The sequence below is a fragment of the Bufo gargarizans genome, chromosome 1 (assembly GCF_014858855.1).
Source record: "Bufo gargarizans isolate SCDJY-AF-19 chromosome 1, ASM1485885v1, whole genome shotgun sequence".
Lineage (NCBI taxonomy): Eukaryota > Metazoa > Chordata > Amphibia > Anura > Bufonidae > Bufo > Bufo gargarizans.
The window spans coordinates 494018729-494031635 of NC_058080.1; positions in this window are offsets into that span (position 1 = coordinate 494018729).

Here is a 12907-nt window from a genome sequence, read left to right on the forward strand (position 1 = left end):
TGAGAAGGTTGCTGCCTTCTCAAACTTCTGATGGGTGGGTGGTCCCGGTTATCAGACCCCCAGGAATCAGGTACTGATGACTCATCCAAAGGATAGGTCATCAGTTCTAAAGTCTCCGAAAACCCCTTTAATACAAATGGATGCCACTACTTGATGCCACGTACGGCATACTAGGTCATAGTAGGTTTCACCTCTGGTACTTTGTAACAGCTACCTTATCATGCACGGTGAGCAACAGGGGACCTATTTCAAAGTTTAAACAGGGGTGGCATGTCCATAAAATTTTTGGGCTTTGATTTTTGTCTGAGTTGTCCAGAAAACATTGAAGATGAAAGGCTGGTGGTCCTGGTGCTAATATATTATAATTTGTGCCACTAGAACACAGGCTGCTGTTAGGTCAATACCTATTGTGCCCTAATAACAGGCTTACAGAGGACCACAAGGCTGTCTGTATACTGAGTACCCAGGGGTTGACTGCACAATGGTTCCCTAGTACCCAATTGTGTCCCTCTCATCATACTGCTTACAGGATTAAGAAGAGATTGGAAGTTCACCTGATCCATGCCCAGCAAACAGAGCAGCAAAGTACACCCGTACAGAAGAGTAAAGATGCTGCTGTAGAATAAATTCCCTTATGTCTTCTTTAAAAAGGCATAACAGCTGCCGTTAAAAGGGTTGTTCCATGGAAAATATTCTACATTTATCAATTCAGCACTTGTATCTGAATAATTTTTTTAATTGAACGGAATACATTTTTTAGTATAGCCACTGAATTATTCAATAAAATGTACAGTACAGACCAAAAGTTTGGACACCTTCTCATTCAAAGAGTTTTCTTTATTTTCATGACTATGAAAATTGTTGATTCACACTGAAGGCATCAAAACTATGAATTAACACATGTGGAATTATATACATAACAAAAAAGTGTGAAACAACTGAAAATATGTCATATTCTAGGTTCTTCAAAGTAGCCACCTTTTGCTTTGATTACTGCTTTGCACACTCTTGGCATTCTCTTGATGAGCTTCAAGAGGTAGTCACCTGAAATGGTCTTCCAACAGTCTTGAAGGAGTTCCCAGAGATGCTTAGCACTTGTTGGCCCTTTTGCCTTCACTCTGCAGTCCAGCTCATCCCAAACCATCTCGATTAAGTTCAGGTCCGGTGACTGTGGAGGCCAGGTCAACTGGCGCAGCACCCCATCACTCTCCTTCAAGGTCAAATAGCCCTTACACAGCCTGGAGGTGTGTTTGGGGTCATCTCTAGAACAGTTGTTCTAGAGATGTGTCTGCTGCTAGAACTCTGTGTGGCATTGACCTGGTCTCTAATCCGAGCTGCTGTTAACCTGCGATTTCTGAGGCTGGTGACTCGGATGAACTTATCCTCCACAGCAGAGGTGACTCTTGGTCTTCCTTTCCTGGGGCAGTCCGCATGTGAGCCAGTTTCTTTGTAGCGCTTGATGGTTTTTGTGACTGCACTTGGGGACACTTTCAAAGTTTTCCCAATTTTTCGGACTGACTGACCTTCATTTCTTAAAGTAATGATGGCCACTCGTTTTTCTTTACTTAGCTGCTTTTTTCTTGCCATAATACAAATTCTAACAATCTATTCAGTAGTCCTAACCCCATTTATAAGGCAAGAAATCCCACTTATTAAACCTGACAGGGCACACTTGTGAAGTGAAAACCATTTCAGGTGACTACCTCTTGAAGCTCATCAAGAGAATGCCAAGAGTGCAAAGCAGTAATCAAAGCAAAAGGTGGCTACTTTGAAGAACCTAGAATATGACATATTTTCAGTTGTTTCACACTTTTTTGATAAGTATATAATTCCACATGTGTTAATTCATAGTTTTGATGCCTTCAGTGTGAATCTAAAATTTTGAGTCATGAAAATAAAGAAAACTCTTTGAATGAGAAGGTGTGTCCAAACTTTTGGTCTGTACTGTATTTGTATAGCGCCACCTGTTGTTTGTTATTTTCCTTATTTCTCCTTCCACCTCAGTGAGCTGGTCACATGCTTTCAGTATAAATCTTCAACTGCCACCAGTCATATCTTCTGTTAGAAGCTGTGACAAGTATAACGAAAGACCCGCAGCAGAAAGAACACACCCCCTGAGAAAGGACACACCCCTTGTGCTACCATTCTGAAATAAATCTAGAAGAACAATTGGACCAAAGAATGTGGAGATCTCTGGATCCATGTGAGGTACAGGGCTGGTTTTAGCTTTGTTAGTAAGGTATTGTCATTAACTATATCAGGGGTGGCCAACCCGCGGCTTGCGAGCCACATGCGGCTCCTTGCGCCTTCATTTGCGGCTCACAGGGAAGCTGTGCGGCCAGCTCTTACTCTCCTCTCTGCAGCTACAGCAGCAGCGTGTAAGTGAAGCGGTGGAAGGCTGGAACGAGGTGGAAGAGTGGAGAGGACTCAGAGCGCCGAGAGCGGGCACGTGACTCACTCAGTCACTGCAGCTCCGCCTCCTCCTCCGGCAGAGAAGGCAAATCTGCAGTGCTTAATCCCGCCGATGTGCCCGCCCACGGCCCCACACCCCGATCTGTGAGTGTGTTTGTGTGTGACCTAATGCCCGCCCCCAGTCTTCTCAGTGCCAGCCCAGCAGCCAGATTCATCAGACAGCAGGCTGGGTCTGTGGGGGTGGCAAGAAGTGGCGCAGCAAGAAAGGAGGACCTGCTTCCAGCTCCATAGTACATTTTAATGAATGTTAATGGTGGATAGCAGTGCAGGACAGTGGGCACTTAATCAGAGCAGCAGTGACAGAGAGACTCACTGAGGCCAGCAGCAGCCATTTTAGTCCGATTACAGCCACTCTGCAGCTTTGGCTCTAATCTGACTGAAATGGCTGCTGCTGGCCTCCGTCTCTCTGCCACTGCTGCTCTGCCTTTTTCTTCACAGGTACCACTGCCCAGCACACCAAGTGTGTTTGAGCATATGGGCGGTCGTCTAAACATGGGGTGTTATCTGAGCATGGGGTGTTATCTGAGCATATGGGCAGTCATCTGAGCATATGTGCGGTCATCTGAGCATGGGCAGTCATCTGAGCATGGGACGCTCATCTGAGCATGGGACGCTCATCTGAGGATGGGGCAGTCATCTGAGCATAAGGCGGTCATCTGAGCATAAGGCGGTCATCTGAGCATAGAGCGGTTATCTGAGCATGGCGGTCATCTGAGCATGGGCGGTCATCTGAGCATAAGACGGTCATCTGAGCATAAGGTGGTGACCTGAGCATGGGGCGGTCATCTGAGAAATATTAAAACCCATTGTGAAAAACAAAGATTGCCAGAAGTCTCACTAAAGCTGTCTACACTACAGGTAGAAAAGGTGGTTTAAATACACTTTTAAATGTTTGAAAACTCAATTGCAGTAATACTGTTGTGTGCACGCATATTTGTGTAAATGCATAGCTTGTGGCTCCTGCCAGTCATTAGTTGTTTTTTTTGGCTCTTTGTGTCTGTAAGGTTGGCCACCTGTCACGAGGGTGTCAAGAGCCACGTCTGACTCCGTTATACCCGGGGTCAGGAAGTCGCAGCGGGTGGCTGCGCGCTCTATGTCTAAAGATCACGTTGTTTCTTAGTGATTGTTTTCTGTGTTTGCCTTGCAATCCTTTTGTCTCACTCAGGGATCCGTAGCTTCTCCTCCTCAGCTGTTTCTTGTCTGCCACTCCCAACCTCCTTATATTCTCCTCTCACACTTCTCTAGTTGCCAGTTATAGAGCTTCCTGCCTGGACTTCTATACTGTAGAAACCACGGCACTCGATATGTTGCAAAATTAGGTTCTTTTATTTATTGTCCATCCCAAATGGATCTTTTGTACATGGCACTCCAGCATTAAGGCCGTGATCAAGGTCCTAATGGACCGAAACATTGGCCATTGCATGTACAAAAGATCCATTTGGGATGGACAATAAATAAAAGAACCTAATTTTGCAACATATCGAGTGCCGTGGTTTCTATAGATATATTCTGATTGACCTCTTCCGCTGAGCACCGACCACCACAAACCAGGAGTGCCATCCACTATAATCACTATATGCTGGACTTCTATACTGACCCACTGGAGCTGTGAATCCTGGTTGTTGTTCCAGAGTGCTACCCTCCGGATCCCTGTTGGGCTTTTTGTTGTCTCCTGTTGTCGCCCACCTGGGATTATATGTTTAGTCTGTATTGTCTGTCCTCCCCTTTGTGTTTTCCTTTAGAGCTAGTGGTGCGGACTAGTGTTCCCACCGCCCTGTTCACTATCTAGGGCTCATCTTAGGGAAAGCCAGGGTTTTAGGCACGTGATCGGCGTACGGGTGAGGAACCCGTCTAGGGACGTCAGGGCAGCCAGGTGCCAGCCGCAAGGTGAGTCAGGGGTCACCACCTTCCCTCTCACTTGGGCAGGGCCTTCCTCTTTCCCTCCCTCTGTGTCACGTATGTGATAGTCACGCCGATCGTGATATTATAACTGGCCCTTATTTTTTGGGAGAAAAAAAAATAAAAAATAAATAAAAATATATATATTTTCCTCTCTACTTAGAATCCAATATAGATCCTATTGCTGCATTGGCAAAACAGCTTCAAGGCCTGTCTTTGGAGGTGGCAGGATTGAAGGCGTCTGTCCTCCAACAACAGCAGCAAATGCAGCAGACTGCAAGCCCAGCGGTTGCTATGGGTAACCAGGTTGTTACAGAACCCAAGGTTGTTCTTCCTGACAGATTTTCTGGGGGAAGGGACAAATTTGTGACGTTCCGTGAGGCCTGCAAATTATATTTTAAGCTGCGCCCTTACTCCTCAGGTAATGAAGAACAGCGGGTGGGGATTGTTATTTCCCTGCTTCAGGGGGACCCGCAATCCTGGGCGTTCTCATTACCCCCTGGTTCCCAGGCTCTCCGGTCAGTGGAGGGATTTTTTGGGGCTTTGGGTCTCATATATGATGACCCTGACCGAGTCGCCCTGGCTGAGTCGAAGTTACGGAGACTCCTACAGGGAGATCGGCCAGCAGAGGAATATTGCTCAGAGTTCCGTAGGTGGGCTACGGATACTCAGTGGAACGACCCGGCTCTCAGGAGTCAGTTCTGCTCTGGGTTATCTGAAAGGGTTAAGGATGCGCTGGCGCTGTATGAGACCCCCCTTTCCCTTGATGCTGCTATGTCCCTCTCTATCAGAATAGATAGACGTCTTAGGGAGAGATCGAAAATTCCTGAGCAATTGGTAACCTCTCCCAAGCAGCAGTTAGTCTGTACTGACTTAGATGAGCCTATGCAGCTAGGAGGAACTTCTCGTCAGGTCCGTCCTCCTGAGGTTCGCCGTAGGTGGGGGGCTTGTTTTTTCTGTGGGGGGAGGGGTCATTTAATTAATGTCTGTCCCTCCTTTCTCAAAAACAAAAGACCGTCGGAAAACTACTAACCCCAGGCTGTGCGGAGGATGTCAGCCGGGGGGTATACGTTTCCTCCATACGAACATCTCAATTTGTGTTGCCAGCGGTTATTGTTTTTGGTGTTAAGACGGAGTCTATTTCTTTTTTTCTAGACAGTGGAGCAGGGGTAAATTTGATAGATGCCCATTTTGCCCGCACTATGGGTTTGTCTCTCTGTACGCTGCAGAGACCTATTCCCATATTCGCTATTGATTCTGCTCCTCTGTCTCAGAGAAACCTCACTCACATTGTCCATAACTTACACCTTCGGGTAGGGGACCACCATAATGAGTGTCTTTCATGTTACGTTCTGGAGGGCCTTCCCTCTCCTGTGGTATTGGGTCTTCCCTGGTTGGTAGCGCACAATCCAGTGGTGGATTGGCAGGCCAGGGAGATATTGGAGTGGAGTGAGCATTGCAGAGAGAATTGCTTAAATAACAATTGCTTAATCGCCTCCATAGCTTCCCTACCTACATTTATTTCGGACTTTGAGGACGTTTTTTCTGAAAAGTGTTGTCAGAAGCTACCACCTCATCGTCCTTATGATTGCCCGGTTAACCTGATTCCCGGTGCAAAATTACCCAAGTCCAGGTTGTATAATCTTTCCGGTCCCGAGAGACAAGCCATGAAAGATTATATCTCCGAGAGTCTGGCTAAGGGACACATCAGACCCTCTTCTTCACCCGTGGCTGCAGGGTTTTTCTTTGTTAAAAAGAAAGATGGGGGCCTGCGTCCTTGCCTAGATTTCCGTGAGCTAAACCGGATAACCATCCGAGACCCATACCCTCTTCCTCTCATTCCTGACCTTTTTAATCAGATTGCGGGTGCTAGGTGGTTCTCCAAACTTGATCTTAGGGGGGCCTACAATCTGATTTGTATCAAGGAAGGGGATGAGTGGAAGACAGCTTTTAACACCCCTGAGGGGCATTATGAAAATTTAGTCATGCCTTTCGGTCTGACCAATGCCCCTGCTGTCTTCCAACATTTCGTTAATTATATTTTTAGTCATCTCATCGGCAGGTTTGTAGTCATATACCTAGATGATATCTTAATTTATTCGGCTGATCTGAAAACACATGAAGTACATGTCAGGCAAGTACTGCAGGTCCTACGGACGAATAAATTATATGCGAAAATTGAAAAATGTGTCTTCGCCGTTCAGGAAATACAGTTCCTGGGATATCTATTATCTGCTTCAGGTTTCCGTATGGATCCTAGGAAGGTCCAGGCAATTTTAGATTGGGATCTTCCTGAGAACCTTAAAGCTCTACAACGGTTTTTGGGTTTCGCAAATTTCTATAGAAAGTTCATTAAAAATTATTCAGTGATCGTTAAACCCCTTACTGACATGACTAGGAAGGGGACTGATTTTTCTAAATGGTCTGACGCCGCTAAAATTGCATTTTCCTCTCTAAAAGAGAGATTTACCTCGGCACCTGTTCTAATTCAACCTGATGTCTCCCAGCCTTTTATTGTTGAAGTAGATGCGTCAGAGGTGGGAGTGGGGGCTGTATTGTCTCAGGGTCCGTCTCCTGGCAAATGGCGTCCTTGCGCTTTCTTTTCCAAAAAGTTATCTACAGCAGAAAAGAACTATGATATTGGAAATAGGGAACTGTTGGCGATTAAACTGGCGTTTGAAGAGTGGCGTCACTTCTTAGAGGGAGCAATCCACCCCATCACGGTGATTACGGATCACAAAAACCTTCTGTACCTAGAATCGGCTAAGCGTCTCACCCCTAGACAAGCTAGGTGGTCGCTATTCTTTACCAGATTTAACTTTGTAATCACCTATCGTCCTGGGGCAAAAAATACCAAGGCAGACGCATTATCTCGTAGTTTCCCTGGAGGGGGTAATGTTAGTGATCCGGTACCTATTTTACAAAGAGGAGTGGTTGTCTCTGCTGTACACTCTGTTCTAGAGGGAAAGGTGTTAGAGGCCCAGGGGGACGCCCCGGCCTCTTGCCCCTCAGAGAAATTGTTTGTACCGTTAAACCTGCGTCTTGAATTATTAAAGGAACATCATAATTCGGCACTTGCTGGGCACCCGGGTAGTAAAGCAACCTTGGAGCTATTGTCTCGTCGTTTTTGGTGGCCAAGGATTTCGTGTCTACTTGTTCTACTTGTGCACGTGCGAAAGTCTCTCATACACGTCCAGCAGGGTCTTTATTGCCACTTTTCATCCCCAATAGGCCATGGACACATCTGTCAATGGATTTCATCACTGACTTACCGTTGTCTGCGGGTAAAACAGTTATCTTGGTAGTAGTAGATAGGTTTAGCAAAATGGTACACTTTATTGCGCTACCCGCACTTCCTAATGCTAAGACTCTTGCTCAGGTGTTTATCAGTGAAATCGTGAAGCTTCACGGGGTCCCTTCCGATGTGGTTTTGGATCGGGGAACCCAGTTTATTTCTAAGTTTTGGAAAGCTTTTTGTTCCCGTTTGGGGGTACACTTGTCCTTTTCCTCAGCTTTCCATCCTCAGTCGAATGGACAGACTGAGCGTACCAACCAAAACCTAGAAACATATTTAAGGTGTTTTGTGTCTGAAAACCAAGAGGTGTGGTCATCATATTTACCGTTAGCCGAGTTTGCCATAAATAATCGCTGTCAGGAATCCACTGGCAAGTCACCATTTCTTGGTGCATACGGTTTTCATCCCCAATTTTGTACTTTCAAAGAGGGGGGGTCTTCTGGGGTTCCCGAAGAGGAACGGTTTTCTTCATCTCTTTGATCGGTATGGCAGAAGGTGCAAGCTAACTTGAAAAATATGAGTGGTAAATATAAATGCATGGCCGATAAGAAACGGTCGCCAGGTCCGGACCTAGGAGTGAATGACTATGTGTGGTTGTCTACTAGAAATATTAAGTTGAAGGTTCCCTCTTGGAAACTGGGCCCTAGGTTCATTGGTCCTTATAAAATAGTAGCCGTCATTAACCCTGTGGCTTTTCGCCTGGAGCTACCTCAGACTTTTAAGATCCATAACGTCTTCCATAAGTCGTTACTCAAGAAGTATGTTCCACCTCTAGAACCATCACCGCTGCCACCTCCTCCTGTTATTGTGGATGGTAATCTGGAGTTTCAAATATCCAGAATTGTTGATTCTCGTCGGGTCCGCCGCTCTCTTCAGTATCTGGTGCATTGGAGGGGTTACGGTCCCGAGGAAAGAATGTGGGTTCCAGCGTCAGAGGTAAACGCCAACAGGTTAATTCAGGCTTTCCATGCCTCTCATCCTGAGAGACCTGGTCCTGAGTGTCCGGAGGCCCCTCGTGAAAGGGGGGGTACTGTCACGAGGGTGTCAAGAACCACGTCTGACTCCGTTATACCCGGGGTCAGGAAGTCGCAGCGGGTGGCTGCGCGCTCTATGTCTAAAGATCACGTTGTTTCTTAGTGATTGTTTTCTGTGTTTGCCTTGCAATCCTTTTGTCTCACTCAGGGATCCGTACCTTCTCCTCCTCAGCTGTTTCTTGTCTGCCACTCCCAACCTCCTTATATTCTCCTCTCACACTTCTCTGGTTGCCAGTTATAGAGCTTCCTGCCTGGACTTCTATACTGACCCACTGGAGCTGTGAATCCTGGTTGTTGTTCCAGAGTGCTACCCTCCGGATCCCTGTTGGGCTTTTTGTTGTCTCCTGTTGTCGCCCACCTGGGATTATATGTTTAGTCTGTATTGTCCGTCCTCCCCTTGGTGTTTTCCTTTAGAGCTAGTGGTGCGGACTAGTGTTCCCACCGCCCTGTTCACTATCTAGGGCTCATCTTAGGGAAAGCCAGGGTTTTAGGCACGTGATCGGCGTATGGGTGAGGAACCCGTCTAGGGACGTCAGGGCAGCCAGGTGCCAGCCGCAAGGTGAGTCAGGGGTCACCACCTTCCCTCTCACTTGGGCAGGGCCTTCCTCTTTCCCTCCCTCTGTGTCACGTATGTGATAGTCACGCCGATCGTGATACCACCCCTGGACTATATGATGTCTGATTTTCACTTTTTACATCAATCATGGCATAACCCCTTTAAGGGGTTAATGTTTGAGCACCAGTGTACCGCTTTGCTTGTATTAGCTGTTCTCTGGTTCCTTGGGACCTTAATTTGCCAAGAACAAAAATCCTTCTTTTGTTTGTACAAGTTAATTTCTCTGTCTTGTAAGTACACATTGAATAATACAGGGCGACCTAGCAAATAAAAGATTACAGCAAGGGTGTCCAATACTTCAAGACGTGGTTTGCATTTGCCAATATAAATTAATCAAATAAAAGCTGCTGGCGCTGAGTTATGTTTAGGTTTTATTACGTTTGGGTCCGTTAATATATTTTACTGTTGTTGGCTACCTGCCTTGTCTATATGGTTATCCATATCAGGTGTCACCTTTCATACTATTGCAAGTATAATTAGGCTGTGTGATACAGTACATCATTGTAACATAATCCAGACTATAACAAGATCTAAATCTAAAAAAGGATTATTAGCAATGGATGGGAAAATGTTAGAAAAGATGTAGTGAAATATTGAATGCATATTAATAAACTATGAATAACGCTGTCCGCCTAACTCCAATCAAAGACAAAAACTCAGAAATCAGTGCAGCGAAGACTTTGCTTTTCTCTCCCCAAATTGATATAGGGGTAGAGGAAGCTGAAATATATCATGCCCTTTATACTGAAGCTGTCCATATGCCTGCAAAGCTGCTATGGAATTTTAATTTTCTCTTGCAGGGGTCAGAAATCTATTGGTCTAATGGGGAAAATATCACTAATAATTGCAACTGCTTCTACATCAGTGATGTACAGTCCTGATCAAAAATTTGAAACTTTTGAAAAATGGCAAAAAATCTTATTTTACATTGTTGGATCTTAACAAGGTTCCAAGTAGAGCTTCAACATGCAACAAGAAGAAATTAGAGTGAGACAAAATATTTTTTGAGCATTCAATTTAATGAAAACAACGAATAAACTGAAACAGGCTGTTTTTCAGCTGATCAAAAGTTTAGGACCACATGCCTTTAAAAGGCCAAATCTGTGCAAAGATGTGGATTCATTGTCATTTTCTGCCAGGTAGTCACACGTTGTGATGGCAAAGGCAAAAAAACTCTCCCTTTTTGAACGTGGTCGGGTTGTTGAACTGCAAAGGCAGGGTCTCTCACAGCGCGCCATCGCTGCTGAGGTGGGATGCAGTAAGACATGCATTTGGAATTTCTTAAATGATCCTGAGGGTTATGGAACAAAAAAGTCAAGTGGAAGACCCCAAAAATTTCATCAGCACTGAGCCAGAGGATCCAATTGGCTGTCCGTCAAGACACTGGACGATCCTCGACCCAACTTAAGGCCCTTACTGGTGCTGACTGCAGCCCCATAACCATCCGACGAGATCTGAGACTGAAGGGCTTCAAAAACAAAAAACATCTTCAAAGACCTCGTCTCCTTGAACGCCACAGAACTGCGTGCACCAAACATGGGACATTCAAAAGGTGGAAGAAAGTTTTATTCTCTGATGAGAAAAATTTAACCTTGATGGTCCTGATGGTTTCCAACGTTACTGGCATGACAAGCAGATCCCACCTGAGATGTTTTCTACGCGCCACAGTGGAGGGGGCGCCATAATGGTCTGGGGTGCTTTTTCCTTCAGTGGAACAATGGAGCTTCAGGAAGTGCAGGGGTGTCAAATGGCCACTGGCTATGTCTAGATGTTGCCGAGAGCATTCCTCATGACTGAGGGCCCTCGTCTGTGTGATAACGACTGGGTTTTTCAACAGGACAACGCTACAGTACACAATGCCCGCAGGACAAGGGACTTCTTCCAGGAGAATAACATCATTCTTTTTGGCCGATCCTGCGTGTTCCCCTGATCTAAATCCAATTTAGAACCTTTGGGGATGGATGGCAAGGGAAGTTTACAAAAATGGACAACAGTTCCAGACAGTAGATGGCCTTCGTGCGGCCGTCTTCACCACTTGGAGAAATGTTCCCACTCACCTCATGGAAACGCTTGCATCAAGCATGCCGAAACAAATTTTGGAAGTGATAAACAATAACGGCGGAGCTACTCATTACTGAGTTCATGTTTGGAAGTTGGATTTGGGGGGGGTTTAGTTTTTTTTGGGAGGTGTGGTCCTAAACTTTTGATCAGTTGAAAAACAGCCTGTTTCAGTTTATTCGTTGTTTTCATTAAATTGAATGCTCAAGAAATGTTTTGTCACACTTCCATTTCTTCTTGTTGCATGTTGAAGCTCTCCTTGGAACCTTGTTAAGATCCAGCCATGCTAAATATGATTTTTTTGCCATTTTTCAAGTGGTCTTAAACTTTTGATCAGGACTGTATGTACCGGTCATAGCCCTCAGCACAAGGACCATACACCAAAGAGCGAAGCTTCCTGGACCTCTTTAAAGGATAACTGTCATATTTTCACTCAAAATTCAATTTTCATATATGTTGTTGCTGCTGTGGTGATAATCCATAATCACTAATTATTGTGTTCACATACCACTTGTTTAATAAGATTCCGTCCATAGCAACCGCTCCTCACAAGACTTCTTTCTGACTATCTTCTCACGATGGCTGCCGATGCCCTTACCCTAAGGTTAAGACCTCCCTCACTAACTACCCAGAATTCATTCGGCTCATCTCGGGAACGCGCAGCCTCACCCCCAACCAATCGCCTTTCTCCAGACTTAAACACGCCCTCTCCCTACTGAGTAGTTGATCGCAAATTTTTATCGTGAATATCTGCACTATCCCGGTCCGACGTGGCGTTCGGGACTGCCCACTACTACATCCTCCGTCTTCTGTATATAGAAGATAGGAGACGGAGGACACCTAGCAATGCTGTTTTAGCCGTACCACTGAAATGCCTGGGGGAGGAAAGAACATGCTGCAATTTCTAGGTAATTCAATACCTATACACCAATTGACTGTCATTTTAAAAAATGATGAGAGACATTGCTGCGACTTTTCGCAGTGTAGTTGTGCCTTTTTGTTGCGCGACAAGTGTTGTCGTGTAGCCATACGCTTACAGGGACCAACAATGCAGTTTCTTTATATAATTTTTTTATTTTTTATTTCCGACCAAAAGAACATCACCAAATGGCGAGTCAGGCTACTGAACAACCAGGTTCTGCAAAGTTTTGCAGTAGGGGATGGAGACAGCAAAGCTTGTTCTTCCCCTCCCTGTGCAGCAGGGACAGAATAACCGGTAGGGCCCTGTATCCAGAGGCGGATTGGCTATAGACCTTACAGGGAAACCTCCCGGTGGGCCAATGCCCAGGGGGGCCACCCAAGCCGCCATCTCTGTCACTGGCTGGGTACATAATAAACTATCAGTGGTAATTAACTCTGTGACAATCAGGTACTCATGTACCCAGCCAGCGACATGCCCTCCTGAATTCAACTATGTCACAAATCTCAGCTCCTAAGCCCCCTGCTCTATATCTTAATCAGAGACAACTGGAAGAGGAGGAGAAAAAATGGCCTTTTGGGCAATATATTGTGAGGCACTGTGGTATGTGGTAT